Raw genomic sequence first — 16,789 nt, 5'->3', positions numbered from 1 at the left:
TGCGAAGTGTCGATTCAGTCAGCTTGAACAACTCCGAAAAGCTTTAGCATAGCATGTGCAGCCAGCGCGCATGCACTGATTGATCGCGACAGGGAAAGTATACGGTCAGCTGGACGGCACCTGGCGCGACCTGGGGACCTGAAGGCACGCTACGCATGTGGAGTGGCACTGCGTGGATAGCGGTACGGGCTATGCTTATGACAGACACTTTTAGTTTGGGCGTACGCATCTCTTACTGCGTTGCGTGCGCTGTGAATAGTGTAAACACGACACTTTTAGTTGGCCATGCTGTAGCGTCCCTCACGCGAAGGCGTAAACAGTAGCGCCATCTAGCGACAAGACATCAAAGCACATCAACGCTCAGTTGAAGAAATTTTCATATGTTGTTACTGATAACTATGGTGAGTGAATTGCGAGCTTTTTTTTGCTCCAAGAATAAAAACTATGCAAACCGAAGAAACTGTATGAACTGAGTCAAAGCTAGAAAACTGCTTCGCCAGGTGTCGTTGCTACGAGGAATACACACCGCATTTAGTTGCGCCTAGGAGCTTCAAAATCGCCAAATTACCTGAAAAACAGGGGCTATAGTTATCGGTTATACCGGTACGTGTGGGCAAGAGTAGGCGAAACAAAAGCGAATCGCTACCATTTGAGCGAGCTATTGCGTAAGAGAATCCAGCGGCGACATGTATTTATTCCGAAGCGGGCGAGAAGGTCGCCGCCATGTTCTCTACACAGCACGTAGCGTCCCACTTTGCGTACGCTACGCTATGCTTTATAGCGGGCGGGCGTCCGCAATGCGCGGCTAGATACGTTGCGTTCTGCGCATGCGCATTTGTTGCTCGCAGTGTCGTTGCGTGCGCAAGCTCACGGCGTACGTCCAACTAAAAGTGTCTAATAGAGGTTTTTTTATCATAGTGCGAACCACCACTATTACTGCACGTCGCTAGTGCGCATGCCCTGGTTGGTCCCGGCGCGACAAGTGTGTCCGCAGCTGGCGGGCACGTGGGAACACGTGGCACCGTCGAGCACTGCCACGCACGTTTCCGGTACGCGATATGCTAAAGTAATTTGGCCTCTGCAGACAAGCGTCATGTTTGTAAACAAAGGTGGCACTGCGATCGGCAGCGACGTGGGGTGTAGGCAAAAGCGCAGTATGCGTACCCTGCGCCAAGCGACGCTGCCTTTGAAACTAATACCCCTGTCACACTAGCAAATTTAATGTCATTCCAATCGAGTGTCATTCAATGCCTCGAATGTCATTCGGTGTCTTTCGGTGCTAAACGGTAAAAAATAATGTCATTCGAAAATGATGGCAGTGCGATCAGTGAAAAAAAAAATAGTACCATTCCAACACATCAACGCGCATGAAATATGTTACAAATTGTTGTGTAGTGTTTTAAAAGCGGGTGAGAACATTTCTGTGCAATATTATAAGCTTAAAATATTATTTCTGGCCATTTTGCGGCACTTCACCCATCAAAAGCCAAGCCAAGTACAAAGTCAACCACAAATCCGAAAAATGTAAACAAACAAAATGGCTGACCAAACTCACCAAAATTAACATTTTTTAGCAGAACTAAATAAATACAATTTCTAACTTTGACAGTGCGCACACTATTTTTTCGCGTCGCTTGTTTCTGCTGCGCGTATGGTGTCCAGAGTACACATTCGGTTCGACATCGAATGCGAATGAGTTTCGTGAACTCATTCGAGAGCGAATGTCATTCGAACCTAATGACATTAAATGTTCCCGTTTAGCAGCAGGTTCATCGCATTAGGTGCGAATGTCATTCGAAACGAATGACATTAAATTTGCTAGTGTGACACGGGTATAACTCGCGTATGCGAATATTTCAAAGCGTGCCTATAGCTTGTGGTTAGAAACATTTTTGTTGATGCTCGGAGAATAGTTCTGCACTTTTCGATCGGTTCGTGGCCGGAATTAGCAGGCGGAGCGCTACATCGGATGCTTATCCGCTCCCGACAAGTTGGTTTGGTTTGGTTTATTGGGGTTTAACGCCATAAAGCGACTCAGGCTATGAGAGACGCCGTCGTGAAGGGCTCCGGAAATTTTGATCACCTGTGGTTTTCTAACGTGCACTGACATCGCACAGCACTCGGGCCTCTAGAATTTCGCCTCCATCGAAATTCCGCCGCTGCGGCCGAGATCGAACCCGTGTCTTTTTGGTCAGCAGCCGAGCGCCGTAACTACTGAGCCACCGCGGCGGGTCAGAGTGTCTACAGCGGGCGAAAGTGCGAGGTATGGGGAAAACTAATCGTGCACAGTTCTCATTTTCTGGGCCGACACAGGTCCGATTCCTAGTTCAAGAGCAGACGGCGTGATGCATGACACGAAGTAGCTTTTCCGCATGACGAACCTTGTGATGTGCTTCCTGTTTACTCCGGAGATCTTGGCAAGTAGCCGCCGTGGTGGCTCAGTGGTTATGGCGCTCGGCTGCTGACCCGAAAGACGCGGGTTCGATCATGGCCGCAGTGGTCGAATTTCGATGAAGGCGAAATTCTACAGGCCCGTGTACTGTGCGATGTCAGTGCACGTTAAAGAACCCCGGGTGGTGGAAATTTCCGGAGCCCTTCACTCCGGCCTCCCTCATAGCCTGAGTAGCTTTGGGACGTTAAACCCTCGTAAACCAAACTAAACCTTGGAAATTACTGAACGCTTATTTGGCAGGGAGTGGGCGAGTTCGTTTTCCATTCTGACAGAAACCGCTCAAAAAGACAAGGACGACAGAATCTATGTCTCTCTTATTCTGTCGTCCTTGTCTTTTCGAGCACTTTCACTGTCAGAATTAAAGAAGGTTTGGTTTATGGGTGTTTAACTTCCCAAAGCGACTCAGGCTATGAGGGACGCCGTAGTGAAGGGCTCCGGAAATTTCGACCACCTGGGGTTCTTTAACGTGCACTGACATCGCACAGTACACGCGCTTCTAGAATTTCACCTCCATCTAAATTCGACCGCCGCGGTCGGGATCGAACCCGCGTCTTTCGGGCCAGCAGCCGAGCGCCATAACCACTGAGCCACCGCGGCGGCTAGAATTAAATAAGGCAAATGTGATCCGACAGGTGCACAAGCACATGCATAGACGTTTTCCACGAGCTCCAACCGAAACTCGCGCCCACTCTGCGAAGCGATATAAACAAATCATTCTGCTCCTTATTTAAGAATTTACATTCATGTCTACGTAATCCGCTTAATCGGAGTGGCTTTTTATGTGGTATTTGGCGTGTTCGCCAACCTCTGATAGACCGACAATCGAAATTTAAAATAATCTGCGAAATAACACTGCGTGACTTTGCAGACATCCTAGCGTCGCTGCTCTGGTGTTGAAACGACACAAGCTCGCGAAAAGGAACGCAATAAACTGCGCGCTGTGTGTGCTACTACCCGAATCCGGTGCTGCTTGAAACGTAGCGCACTTAGCGGCACGCTGTGTACGCTGAAGGCGACGAGAAGCAGTTTTCTGTTGTTTTTTTCGCGCGAAGTGATGCGCGGGACACAGTGTGGGTGATTAGCACCTGAAAATGGCCCCCTGCATTCAGCTCACGACCTCAAGCACACTGAATATCGCGCCTAAATTTATGCTGACAGCACGACAGAATGAGAGCGATCGAGTTGCAGGTGTTACTTGATTCTTGCACTGTTCGGTACCCGATCGAAGGGCAGCGATGCGGATCAAGAGACGCGAACCAACTGACTAGATTTCAACGCAGAGACGCAATGGTAGCCGCGAAGCCGATCCGTCGCCGAACTTGTCTCGCTCCTCGGCCCGTCGTTTTCGCGCCTATCTGACTGCAGTAAAACTTGTGGAAACTTATGCCGCTTCCTTTCTTCTGCATTGCGGCTCAAGCAACTGCATCACAATTTATCGTCACGCCGTGAATTATGCCGAAAAACACGCAAACGTGGCGCACCCAATGCGGAAGGTACCACTTTTTGCCTACACAACGAAAGTCACTGCTGACGCCACAGCGCGCCGCATCTCTTGTCGTTATTGGAGTATCGGGAGCCCTGCGCATTTCGCCGCCGCGTACCGTAGAAACACGCCCTAAAACACTCTCGAGCATGCATCGTGTAACGTATAGTATAGCGGGAACCGTAGCTGCAACACAGGTGCCGCTGTTTCGCGGATGGCGCCTAATGCGCTGCCGTTGCGTCGCTCATTAATTAATAATTAATTCTGCGTAAATAACACAGTAACCGGCAAAAAGACACGTGGAAGACGATAGAGTAGCTGGCAAGTCCTTTACGGAAAATGAGAAAGAGGGAGCCGCAGTCTAAGAACGGACCCCTCAGACACACCGGAGCACATTGGAAAAGACAACGCACAAAGTTCAGAACTTATACCAACTCGCCCAACTGAACATTCCACTAAAACACTAGAGCAAACAGGAAAAGACTGTGAATTTACTTTACTGACTGTTACGAACAGTGTCTGATTGGAAAGAAATTAGTGCAGCCATGCAAATAAGGTGGAATCTGATGTTAAACTTATCCAGTTCAAGGAAAAGAAGCTTATCAGAAACCTTGGCAAACGCATTTCAAAAAGCTGTAAATATTCAATCGGCCTGAACCCGCGGTCAAGGCTGCAGTGTAGGTTCGTGCGTGGAACATATCTGTTGAGTTTCGCAAGAAAAGGACTCACCGGAAGCCGTGCTGGATATTGCTGAAAAAGGAGTTGGATTACAAAAAAGGTATCAAGACTAGAGTAGGTAACGTGCTCCATGATTTTGCATGGAATGCTGGTGAGGGATAGATTGGAAGTTGTCAGGGTAATGTTTATTGTCCAGCTTGTGCTGCGGAATAATCCTCCTCACTTTTCAGACATTCCAGAGACTGGTAAAGAAGTTTAGTAAGGATCGTACAATTGTGCATCTTTGTATTAACCAAAAACTTGGAACTAATGTTATCAACGCCATATGAAGAGAAAACTTTATGATCTTCAATGATTCTCAAAATAAAATAATTGGATCCATGGGAAGAGCATCCAAAACAGGACACTCCGAAATAGTTAAGACAAACATTGCTATGGGAAGCAGCAACAAAAACACTGTTAAGGACGCTAGCATAATACTCCCCACTTTTCAGAGACATTCCAAAGACTGGTAAAACAGTTTAGTAAGAATCGTACAATTGTACATCTTTGTACTAACCAAAAATTTTGAATTTCCAGGGATGCAATTGTGTTACAATCGTCTAGAGATGCGGCTGGCCACCTGGACATTTCCGAACGCCGGGATACTGTTCAACCAGTCCAGTAGTCGTCGACTTGAAACGCTATCGAATGGTTTAGTTTATGGGGGTTTAACATCCCACAGCGACTCAGGCTATGAGGGACGCCGTAGTGAAGGGATCCGCAAATATCGACCACCTGGGGTTCTTTAACGGGCACTGACATCGCACAGTACGCGGGCCTCTAGGATTTCGCCTCCATCGAAATTCGACCTTGACCCGCCGCGGTGGCTCAGTGGTTAGGGCGCTCGACTACTGATCCGGAGTTCCCGGGTTCGAACCCGACCGCGGCGGCTGCGTTTTTATGGAGGAAAAACGCTAAGGCGCCCGTGTGCTGTGCGATGTCAGTGCACGTTAAAGATCCCCAGGTGGTCGAAATTATTCCGGAGCCCTCCACTACGGCACCTATTCTTCCTTTCTTCTTTCACTCCCTCCTTTATCCCTTCCCTTACGGCGCGGTTCAGGTGTCCAAAGATATATGAGACAGATACTGCGCCATTTCCTTTCCCCCCCAAAAAAAACAATTATTATTCGACCGCCGCGGCCGGGATCGAACCCGTATCTTTCGGGTCAGCATCCGAGCGGGGCCACCGCAGGGGCGAATAAAATATCGGGGTCTGCCGGGAATCGAACCAGGGCCTTTGGTGTTTGAGTCGTGGACGCTCCCACTCTGCCATGACGGCTCTACCGCTAACGAATGCGAACCTCTATTGCCCCCTACAGCAGAAATAGAATAAAATACCAAACCGCTAGAAAGAAACCCTGCCGCGTCCACTCTGGGGACTCGGGATTTAATGTGGACTAAGGCTTAGATACCCCAGCAGCAGCCTTGTCAAGCAAATGGTTGCTTGTCTGTTGCCTATTCCTGATTGTACAACGGAGTGTACATTAAAAACAGCAGCCACGTGGTTCCAGCATTTCTCTTAACGGCAGTCGCATACGGCTTGTATGTTATAAGGGAGATGCTTTGAAATGCAAAGTATGGTGTTGCTTGTAGCCACAGATTTTCTGTTCGTGCAAATCTAGGAGCTGCGTCAGAAGGGCGGCAGCACACGCAAGAGAACAGCCCGCGCACGAGTGTTGTGAACTTTTCTCCGGTCAGCCTGGACTTGCTAGTATATTTTTGCCACGTGCCATGAGGTCACAACGAGGCATACATGCTTATATTTACAAACATTTATGCTTTGTAGAAAAATACGCACACACATTTCCTGGAGATGAGAGCACTTGCGTTTGCGGAACGGTTTGCAGCATGCTTGACCATGGTCGTGCGCCCCAGAGTAAAGAGAGAAATTAACGCTAACTAAACCACCGCAGTGCCCTGGTAAGTGCAACCAGTGTCGTGTAAGTCCCTTAGTGCTCCGTGGTCGTTGCTTGCATGGCATCATGTCTTATGCATGCGCACGCTAATGTTAACCAAAACGCGGTTCCAGGATCTGATACTGAACCCAGAGGACCCCGTCGGCCGAGAGTCCTGGTCTGTTACGACCGCGAACTGCGCGCCGACCTGCATTTGTGATAGTGGCGGCTTTTTCTGGTCCGTCGCAAATGTTTAACCGCGACGCACAAATATTACCCTCACAAATGCAGCAGCGGCTACAGCTACGCGACACACGCCGGGGGAAGTTCACCCACTCGTGAGAAGCCACTGCATGTACACACAAGCGTCGCAGCAACACGCAAAATGTAAGCGCAACTTTGCATTCTCCAACCTGAAACACACGCAAAACAAACGCATACGCACGTACAAACATGCGTGGTCGTAGGTAGAAGAAACTGTCGGGCCTCTCATTGTAATGCAAATATGTGGCGTAGCACAGGGCACCCCAAACGATTGCGGCCTTGGCGCACGCATATGATGTCTCTCGGACGCTGTCTCGCAAATAAACGGACACGCATGTTAATGCGCACAGGGTGCGGTGGGAGCCGGGCTGGAGGAGAGGGGGTGGCAGAGGGGGCGAAAGAATGAACAGTCGCCATTTTGGCCTTAAGCCCCGAAGCTTGCCTGCCTTGCATGTGACTGCATGGTCCCTAGTGGTCCTCGCTACGAGCACATGTGTTGAAGCCGGGTTCTCAAAGACAAGAAACCGGAGGGTGGACGAAGAGGGGGAGAGGTTGGGGGCTCGTTAGACACGCCTGCCTGCCCTTTCGTCGTCCGGCGGAATGCACATAAACGCCAAGGGCTCGGACGTCGCCGTGGAGGCTGGGTCCCGAAGAAGCCCGCGAACTACCTTCGGCCTAGAGAGCTATAGGGTTCAGAGCAAACGGCCCAATTGCAGTTCTCAGCGGGGCACTCGCTGGCGAGGCGCTGAGGTTACTCACACTTATGTAAGTAAAATGACTTTCGAGGAAAACGGCGCCACCCGGACGGGAGGCAGAGGAGTATATTTGGCGGGAAGAATAGAGACGTCACGGGGGCGAAATAAAAGTGCACGGCAGTTTAACTGCGCGCATCGGCGTGTTGCGGACAGCTGTGGCCGGAATGAAGCTCGTGTGATGCATCACGTGTGGAAAATGCGATGGCTGCTAAGATACCGAAAAAGCTGGGAAGGGGGGGGGGGGGGGGGCGTCTTCTCTCATGAGCACATAAATAGAAACAATAAGGGCAATATGTCTTACGGGCAAGGCCCTGTTTATGACCGTGTCGTCCCCATCAGCAGGCAGATTATATCTGAGTCTCGAGGAAAATTGCGCGTGAATGACATTAAAGTTTAGCGAGCACGAGTGCGCAGACGCGGCTGAAGCGCGGAGCGTTTTCGAGTTGGTCTTCCCGCGTGTTTGCTATTTGCGGCTGTAATCAGCGGAAAGGGCTTGAAGTAGCGAAGCAGCCTCAAGTGCTAGGCAATGTCTTACCAGCGATGACACGAGAGAAAGTAAATGAATCGAGAGAGTTCGGCTCAGATTTGCGCTTCCTGGCAGGTCACGCACGAAATGACAGGGCGAGCCGCTCTGTGGCTTCGTAATTGCGGGAAGAGCGGGTTGAACGAGATGTATATTCCAGCTGCATGGTCTCGGAGCCCATATCTTGCAAGGCACCGGCGTCGCGTGCTGCGCACTTTTTACGTCGAGCGCAGCATTGTAAATATCGTTATGTGATTATGAGCACTGACGGTTTTATTTCCACGCTGGATAATTTCGTTTCCGGTTAAGTTCACTGGTGCTTTCGTTTTGTTTTTCGTTTGAATTTTTCCTTTCCCGCTGTGTGCGTGTTTTCTTTTACCACTTGTACCGGAGCTCTACGTGACCTTTAAGCGGTGAGTGTCAATGTGCTTGTGTGTATTCCTGCGTACAGAGGAAGTCATATGATTGGACTCATCAGGCTATCGTGAGGCGTGAAATTATTTCTCTTCAGTTGCAGGTAAGAACAACTCGGTCTAACCTTAATAAAATATTGTTAATGCAGAAAAGGACCGTGCGAATTGTTGAACGTTCATCGAATACAGCAAACATTAGCAAGCCCTTTCAGAAATGCGTCCTAGATATTCGACAGGCGTATGGACATAACTTTGTGACAATTTTTGTTTTTACAATTAACACGACACTAACAAAAAAACTGCTAACCTACAGCGAACACTATCCTGTACTCTTTTTGAAGCTGCAGGAAGGAAGGTATTTACAACTTAACATCAACAGAATTCAAATCTTTCTTAAGCTCCGATGCCTAATGTTTTACTACCGTAATGAAGTAGTCCTGAGCTGTGTCCTTATGTATTCATAACACTGATGTCTGTGCACATGTTTTTATGCAGTTGTAATGGAAAACCATCACTGTGTCATTGCCGCAGAGACGTGCATACGTGTCCTCATGGGTTGCTGCTTGGTAAGAGGGGGTCGAGGGCTCCTCATACTGACCCAATGCATATTTTTCTTCGGCCTTTTCCATATGAATATGTAAGTGCACAAATTAAATAAATAAATGACGGTAACTACGAGGACCCGATTTAGCTATACGCGCTCGCCTTCATCCTTGTCTAAGTTGGCTTAATGTATACGTATGCGGCGAATGTCACCGCGCCCTTTGTCACATAGTCGGATACAGAGGACAGCGCCACTTTGCCGTCCATTCACACAGCTATAAGTGCGGCAGAGAAAGTATAGAATAGCAGTGTAAAATAGATGTTTCGCTAACCATCGGTCTAACTGCGCTAACAAGGACTTAGCTGGAGCTTGAAAGGCGTCTGTAGTGTATATATCAACACGAAATCATAGTACAAATGCGACCATTTATGCACTCGTCAAAACGATGCTCAAATTTCGGTATCGTCGGACGATTTTAAATACGCTTTCCAAGATAGTACTCATTGTTGCTTTAGCGCCATTCGCAAAGGTGCAACTTCACTGTTTGTGCTGCGTAAGTCACGATTAGTGAAAAAGGTAAAGTTTTCTCAGCATTTCACCCTCTCCGCTCCCCCCACCTACCCATCTGCCCATGCCCACACCCCTCACTTCCACTTAGGTTCAGCTAAGTGTTGTCCTGTCCCCACAGGCTACACACCTTTCGATTGACCACAGGTAGCGCCATAGCCTCTTACGCAGGCCAGTGCGTGAACGGGGAATGAATCATTCTCACAGGTGAACAAATCACTACGTGCCCTCAGAGCGGTGGCATCACTGAGTGTTCTGTTATGACAGACGCATACACTACGGGAGCAACGCTCCGTACTCCGAAAAGCCGGCCTGATACAGTTATCGGTGCAAAATATCTAATCAGCTGCGCCTTGATCAGACATGGCCAGGAGGTACTTACAGCACACGGTCCTCACGATGCCGCCCGTACAGCGACCGTGTGCTCAAAGGGTCTTTCGCGTGACGACTGCGACGACGGCGAAGCTGAACGCGACAGAGCGCGCCTATGGCGTGTGCCACTGTCACGGCAGATGGGCAATTTCTCACTTGGCGGCGACGCGTTCTCTACGTGCTTCTCGCTTCCTGCGAAAAGACCTTTGGCTTGTTGACCTTACGAGGATCCCCCGTAGTCGCAGGCTTGGGTTGATGCCGGCAAGCGTCGGCAACTCATTGCGCACAGCGCTTGAAGGCAAGCAAGAGAAAAAAGAGCGAAGGAGAAAGAAAGAAAGAAAGAAAGAAAGAAAGAAAGAAAGAAAGAAAGAAAGAAAGAAAGAAAGAAAGAAAGAAAGAAAACGAAAGGAATAAAGATGCGTGAAGGATGTGCATGTCGCTTCCTTGACACTGTCGGCGTTGTGCATTTAACGCGTTTGTTTTACAGGTCTTTTGACTGCTCAGTGCACAAAGAAAAGGGCGCTATAAAAGGACAGTTGTACTACGAGTGTATTTGCATCTCCAAACACAGTAGTTCTCCGCGACTCCGTGGAGGGAAATTTTTGTATTAATTTTGTCTAGAATGATGCAGAGAGATTTATATTGAAAGCCGGAAATGGTCGGAATCCACAAGAGGGGCTTCAAAATCTGATGTGTCCACGCGGAAAGAGATTTAAATTTTCTTCGCTTCAAGTTTTTTTCTTTTGTTTAAGGGAAATAGTGAAGGTACTACATAGGCAACTCCAACCGGCCATTTGTGAAGTGCAGTTATCCCGGTCTAAACTGAAGAACAGACTCCTTATGATGAATCTTAAGTCGAATTCCATTGGTCGATCTGGGGCAGTTTTTCTTGCTCCGCAGCGCCGAATGCCAATTATACTGGTCGAGCTAGATCGGTTTCGAATGCTCCACTGGCCGTTTTGTTGCAACTCTCTCCACGGCGGAGCTCTCTCGCTTGAGGTAGAGGATGTGAGGTAGCGGAGAATGGCGAAATGTATATGTTTCCTTAGAAATATTTATTAGAAGACTGCTTCCTGATTCGCCTCGCAAGCGGTCGAAAAATCGCCGTCTACATCGACACCACAGCGCGCAACTATTCACATGAAGTGGTAAGGACACATAGTCAGGGCATGCTCTCCTTCCCCGTGTTCAGCCGTGGTTTTCATTGACCATTGGGGATGGCAAAATGCGGCGCATCTCACAAGCTTAAGAGCAAGATAAGACTGAACTTTGTGACCATTGCTTGTCATCGTAAACCTGCTCAAGCGAAGATCTGCTGACGGATGTCAGGCCCAACTTCCGGGGCCGGTTGCGCATGAGAGTTTCCGTTGGGCTCCATGCCAGGGCGTGTCCTTGTTTCGCTGGTCGATCATGACTGGGCCACTCTGAGGCAGATTAGGCCACTCTGGCGCGGATGCAGCACCCCGCTCTGAATCGGCCAGTGGAATTCGTTATTAACTACGGAGACAAATGCTCCTACCATTATTCGTATGGAGTTTGTAAAAAGCATTTACTTGCGGACGAGGACAACAAAAAAGACAAGCTAGCTATGTTTTCTCAATTGTTCTTCAAGCAAATGTATGACGGCAATCATCTTACAGCTATAGGTGACGAACACAGTGTTATTTGGATTTTTACTTGCCAAAGCTACGGGGGACGTCGCGATAGAAGACTGCCGAGCGATTTCGGCCACTTGGGCATTCTCCTCCCATTCGCCATTGACAGCCGTCCAAAGAGTGATACAAGGCTGACGCTGTCCTGTGGGCCTATCACGACTTCTCCGGCGGGTTCTTCGCCAGTGATGCATGTAGAGGCGGCGTGCAGACTCCCGTATTGCCGCGCACGTCTATAAGCGCGCGCCGTGGCACCCGGGTGTCAGCACGCGCGTGCGTCCACTTTCGTTTCCCGCTGTCCGCGGGTCGCGCCTCATCTCGCTTCGGAGTTGACTGCCCTCCGAGGCACGCGAAGTCGAGCGTGCGTGCGACGATGGCACAAGATAGGAAGCACGGGCCGTATGCCGCAGTCCCTGCAAGCGCTGGGGCCGCCTACGGTTGATACACACCGCCGACCAGCCAGCTGAGCTGGGACCCCCCCCCCCCCCCCCCTTCAACTCCCTTTCGCAAATTGTGGGTCTCCAGCAGCAGTCGGAAGGGGCGCATCTTCCATCTCACTTGGTTCCTGGGTGTTGCTGCCGCCGCATCGCCGGCCCGTCCGTCAGGGCTGGACGCACCGGCGGACGGGGCGCAGCGCATGTCCCGAGAGATGCGCGCCGCGTAATTTGGGAGTTGGTGTGACAGCAGCACCGCGAAGGCAGCAGCTCCGGTTATGGCTGCGCCAGGAAGAGAAACGCCGCGCATTTTTCCGCCCGTCCGGCACTGAATGCTCTCCGCGGAGGAACCGAACTGCGCGCGAACCGTAATTTGGGCTCATCCGCGAAAAGTGCCGGGACTCCCTCCCTGCTTCAATTCCTTCCCTTCTCTCCGGGCACCCAGCCCTTCCGTCCAATCTCTCTCGCTGAAATTCGCGGTCTGATCGGCGGCACTGTCTTTCTCGCCGTCGCTCACGACGTTCGCTCGGTCGCTGTTAGCGGGGAGACCGATTTCGCGCCGGAGCGGGGCGATCGCGTTGCAGTATTATATCGCTCACCGAAAGGCGCTCGGCATGCTTCGAGGATCGGGCCGGTCGGAGCGACTGTTGACAGCGGGGGCCGAGCTGCTGGCCGTCGAGCTCGGCTTCGCCTTCGCCTAATCACCGGTCTGCGAGGAGACCGAGCTACCATACCAGTTGCCGGCCGCAGTCGCCGCGGGCTCAGAGGGGTCCCCGTGTCTGGACGGGCGCCCAAAAGCAAGGGGCTCGCTTATTTCTACGTCTCTCCGCGACGGCTTCCCGAGCGGCCCCTGTCGAAGCGATGGAGCGCAATAATCAGCGCGAGGAGCGGCATGAAAGGCGAAACACGATACGCGGAAGAAAAAAAGAAATCGTGGCGTGAAGCGAACCTGGCTGACAAGTGGCGTTGCCAATCTTCCCATCCTGTTTGCTGCGTCGGCGTGCTACGTATGGTAGCCGGTGTATGTACGCATTGTGTACGGGCTTAAAGCCGGCTGCTGTGTTGACTACGACCGCACATAACCGAAAGCGACTTTGCTGCGAACGAGAGGCGTCTCCGTAAGGTGCACCTCAAGCTTTTTCGGCACGTGTACCAAAACTCGGCATGTTCTTGGAACATGCGGCGAAAATGCGCGAAAGGGCGCAAAAACGAAACAAAAAGCTAAACACGTGACCTATCCCTCAGGCCCTGTCGGTTGCTCGTTACATTACAGCAGATTCGGAGAGAGTTACACGCCCTTCTCGGGCCGAGAATTAACGCTTAATATTCTGCCCGTCCCGTCGCTTTATTGGCCTTTCAGCGAAGCCGCGAGACAGGTGCCTCGGACCAAGCAGCAGCTCGTATTACCTGCCCACACACTGGCACCCACGCCAGCACGTCATTTGCGAAAGCGTCGGCCGCGTCAAAGAGGGTGCCAGCAGCGATAGCTTATGCACCCGCACTGAGGAGGACGACAAGGAGCCAGGCGGACCTGCGTCCCTCGATGGCGCGCAGCACTTGAGCGTCGAGAACCTTGGCGGCGCCGCCACTCGCCGCAGACGGGCCTCGGCCGCCAGCCGGGATCAGCTGCGTAGCGGCAAACACGAACGAGGAAGAAGCGGAAACAAAAAGATACTCCGATTCATCGGGGCCTCAGCACGTCGGGTGGGAATGGGTGTCAAGGTGAGAGGAGAAAGCCAGCGGAGTATGGTTTAGCGTTGGTGAGGATCGCGGCTCCTGCCACTCTGCCTCGCGCCTTTAGAACAGCTGGCCGGCCTTAGCTGCGTGTGGCGGGGTTCCGCTATTTGCCAAGCGGCGGCGCCTTCGGCGCGTGGGCCGAAGTGATGCTTAGCACCGCGCTCTCCACGTGACCTCCTGCCAATCAACGCAATGGGCGAAGACGTTGAACTGGTCTTAAGGACCGCGCGTACAGGCGTGGTTTGCGTACGCTTATTGTGTATACGTCGGCCAAAGGCCATGATAGTAAATATGATGGCAAAGAATGCTCGGAACGGGGCTGAAGATTTGCTCGAAATATATTCGGAACATTTAATCAAGTTTCTAATTCTTCTGCAGAACAATATTGTCACGTAGAGGTGACTGCTATCCGGGGAGCAGAAAGACAGCGAAAATGGTTCCCAAACGAAACTCTTTATTAGGCTGACCTGCGCCCGCAAAGAACTGAATAACTCGGCGGCGACGTAGCAGCAAGCGTGTTCGGCGCTCGACGAACAGAATGCCCGCCGCTCTCGGCCGTACTCAATTCAAAGCTGATAGCTAACTCTCGAGATACGGCTCGCAAAATTAATACAGCATTCTGGAACAGCGTAGCATCGGCTCCGCCTGGATGCGATCAGTGCAGATAAATCTGATCGCGTCTTGCATCACAAACAAAGCGATAAAGCCGCGTGCTGGCAGCTTTAAATCATGAACAAACAGTACAAAGATTCGCCGACGGTACAAACCAAGCCGAATCAGATTTATTCCTGTGTACCAAAGTATATATAGAGCGCATGAGTTCGGCACCAGTCGCTGTGGCTCAATGGATACTGCGTGTGTTGTATCATAACTGCAGCGAAGAAACGCGGTCACATAAAGAAGAGACGTACAGAAAATGGACGAGCGCTGTTAGGCGTGAGGTTGCACAGTTTGATCCCGATGAATTTTGAGGATTTCTCAGGCGTCGAAAAAAATTCAGCAGACTTCGACTACGGTGGGCTTAAAAAAGAAAAGAAGAATGGGTTAAGATAACTGCACCGCTCAGAACCGCACAATGAACGCAGTGGCGGGGAATCGTTTAAGCCTGAATCTTCAACACTCGACGGTTCATGTACAAGTAGAAGGGCGCAAAACAGCAGATGCTGTTCGAAGGCTGGCGTTTGTCGCTGGCAAAAAAGGTCTTGCGACTCCCGGGCCGCACTCCGAAAGCAACAGCCTAGTTTTTCTTATAACAAACTCCCGTTGGCTGACCGCGGGTCGCAAACACAAGGCCACCTCCACCCTATCTGAGCCACTTGGCGCCCAATACCAGCGTGGAGTGGGGAACCAATAACCGAGCTCCGATTGTGTCCTTATCTCGTCAGAGAAAGAAGGCATGGATCAAAAGGAGATAAAGACTTATTATTTACTGCACAGCATTTGTAGCAGCAAGCGGACTTCAGTTCCCGGCGCCCTCTGCGTAGCTTTTTATCATCTTTTTTCACCCGGGTTGGAAAAGGTGGAACCTACCGTGAGCGCGATCTGAGGAGGATCTCGCAGGATGGCATCCTTTCGACAAGGTGTCCATAAGGTTGGGAAGATATATGCTGCGTTTATCAACATTCCTTAGATGGTGGGGCATTGGATGCATCAAGACTCATTACATCTCCTTAGAAAGTTATCACGTGATGTTGCAATGCGAATATTAGACACCTTTAGCATACCATGTAGTGTTACCGGTACCGGAGTACCGGGAGCCTCGTGCAGCCACTGTGCATGCTCAAATCGCCTTGAGGGCGCCAGGTCACATCATCACGGACCAATCAGCGCGTGCTCACCGTCGGTGGGCGCGCTCCCGATACTCCGGTAACGGTAACGGTAACACGGTGTCTATTGCGATGCGTGCTAAGCGTTGACAAACATCGCACTTGAATGGCGAGGCCGATCAAAAGAGGCTCGCGCAAAACTCCGGAACTCGATTGCATTCATACTGATCCAGAGCTCCCGGGTTCGAACCCGACCATGGCGGCTGCGTTTTTATGGAGGCAAAACGCTAAGGCGCCCGAGTGCTGTGCGATGTCAGTGCACGTTAAAGGTCCCCAGGTGGTCGAAATTATTCCGGAGCCCTCCACTACGGCACCTCTTTCTTCCTTTCTTCTTTCACTCCCTCCTTTATCCGTTTCCTTACGGCGCGGTTCAGGTGTCCAACGATATATGAGACAGATACTGCGTCATTTCCTTTCCCCAAAAAACCAATCATCAATTATCGATTGTATTCACTCATTCATACACGGAATTATCATAATTCAACATAAAATGGCGATTAAAAATAGCAGTCATGTCGGGCATGGTAACGCACTGGATGCTGTATTAACTGCCGCCAGGTTGTGTGCGCGCTACGCTTCATAATTATGACGTGAAGGATGACAGCCCCAGAGTATACAGTAGATGACTGCGTCCTTGGATTGGAAAAACCAATCAATATTCATTGATGAATGAAGGGATACCATTAGGCGTTCTGCCGGTAATCCCAGCAGGTTTACCAGCTTAATTCACAGCAAGTTTAAAAACGGAGTTGGGGCGTTGGCTGACGAAGTTCTGTACGGACGATGAGGGGGCAGCAGCACACTGAATACGTATCTGCGCAGTAAATCTGAAGATCTTTTTTTCTTATGGAATCCAAGTATTTGCGGTTATATATGCCTTCGAATTTCCGAGGAGTATGTTGAAGAATAAATACATATTTTCGTATATGTTGATTTTTTTTCAAATAACAAGAATATCAATGTTACACCCTGAGTCCCTGACTGATCGTAGTATATACATATCAGTTTGCGTAACCAGCCTCGTGACTTCGTTCTAGTCTGTTTACTTGACTTATAATTGATTTTTGGGAAAGGAAATGGCGCAGTATCTGTCTCACATATCGGCGGACACCTGAACCGCGCCGTAAGGAAGAGATAAAGGTGGGAGTGAAA

This window comes from Amblyomma americanum, chromosome 6 (genome assembly GCF_052857255.1).
Source record: "Amblyomma americanum isolate KBUSLIRL-KWMA chromosome 6, ASM5285725v1, whole genome shotgun sequence".
In the NCBI taxonomy this organism is placed as follows: domain Eukaryota; kingdom Metazoa; phylum Arthropoda; class Arachnida; order Ixodida; family Ixodidae; genus Amblyomma; species Amblyomma americanum.
Note: the sequence above shows the minus strand (reverse complement) of the source record.